This window comes from Chiroxiphia lanceolata, chromosome 12, assembly GCF_009829145.1.
Source record: "Chiroxiphia lanceolata isolate bChiLan1 chromosome 12, bChiLan1.pri, whole genome shotgun sequence".
NCBI lineage: Eukaryota > Metazoa > Chordata > Aves > Passeriformes > Pipridae > Chiroxiphia > Chiroxiphia lanceolata.
In genome coordinates this window covers 20,195,425-20,197,089 of record NC_045648.1, presented here as the reverse complement: position 1 = coordinate 20,197,089, position 1,665 = coordinate 20,195,425, and positions in this window count along the sequence as shown.

Here is a 1,665-nt window from a genome sequence, read left to right as displayed (position 1 = left end):
AGAGGAATTTAACATATCAAGCAACAACAAAGCTTCTGGGAAGGACTGTACCCACACCTGTAAGAATGGATGTATCTTAAAAAGAAAGAAGGAGCTTAGTTATGGAACTTCTCAGAGAAGCACCTGAGGAAGTTACACACCCAGTCAGACAAAGAGACTGAAAATGGCCCAGCTTTCACTAGCAGAATTAAAAGCAAGCTAGTGGAGGTCAGCATTAAACATTCTGAAAGACTACACCCGAACTGACTTTTATATTCTTTTGGAGACATGGTGCTATTTAAAACACAGGGCAAGCAAACCAGAAGCAAAAGAAATACCTCTTCAAATGGCTCAATGCTGCTCCTGAACTTCCCAGCATGGGCTTGGAGAGCCCCTTGCTGTTGGCATCTCCCACCTGCCAGCACAGAACGGATGACTGGTCACTTGGTCCCAGCTCTCTGTGTTCCAGTGCCAGGCTGTACCAGGAGACAGACAAAAAAATACAGTCAATCTTTTCCTAATATCCTGGGCACAGACGGTGCCTACTGCAGGCCTAAGAGTTTTGCAGTCCAACAGAAAAGGTGAAGAGGTTTTGCCAGTTCCAGATGGGAATGAAAGCAGTTTGTAAGTGAGTCATCAGTGCACAGTGCAAATGAAATTTAAAGACCCCTCTTATACCATAGAAGAACAGTTAAGATTTCACAGCCAATAGCCCATTGCAGTTATTCCCACCAACATAAAGAACTGATAAAAGTTGCATGGGTTTGCACATATGCCAACCAGTCACTTCAACTGCCAGGGAAAAATGCCTCTAGTCCCCCAAAACTAACTTCAAACTGTCTGATCATGATACAAAGCCATCAGTTTAATCTCCTAACAACCACCATGGAATGGGGAGAACCAGATCTTATCCTCTGTTCCCAGAGGGCTCCTCCATGTCTAGGGCAGTGGTTGGCAGCTCCAAGCTGAGTGACCAGCCACGGGCAGAGCTCTCAGGGCTGGCCCTGGGCCCAGTCCTGCTCAGGACTTTTCTGCCCTCTGATAACATGGCAGAATCAATCTTTACCCACTCTGCAGATGACAGCCCATGGCAGAAGAGGCAGGTACAGTGGGTAGATGAAGAAGAAACAGAAAAGATACTCTTACAACAGTGACAAGAAGCAGTAGCTATATTTAGAAGCAAGAGGTAAAAATTGCAACATAAACACACACAACCCTCTCCAGACAAAGCTGAAAATTGAAATTCCAGGACAGGATTGTGAGATCTGTGGGCTTTTTCTCCTAAACTCAGTGGGTTGAGGCTATAAAAAAGATCAGGATTTTTTTTGCTGTAGAGCAACACTCACCTGGAGGGTAAGAGCCAGGCCCACTCACTGTTCCTTCAGCTGTGGTTTCCTGCTTCCCACAGCTTTACAACCCATGTCATATTTAAGAATTTATACTCTGGTAGCATCACAACAGTCAGGCTCCCCCCGGTTCCTTCTTTCTTCTTTAGGTAACCACTACTTCAGGAACAGTCCAAACAGAACCAGTGACCCAGCTACTCATATCCAGCACATTTTCTGGCTTTACTGAAACATTTTTTACCAGTTCTTTTGTTGACATCTTTTCTTTGTTTCAAATTTCAGATGTTACTGCCCGAAAGAAACACGCTACCCCTTTTCCCTTCTCCTTTCATGAAACTCC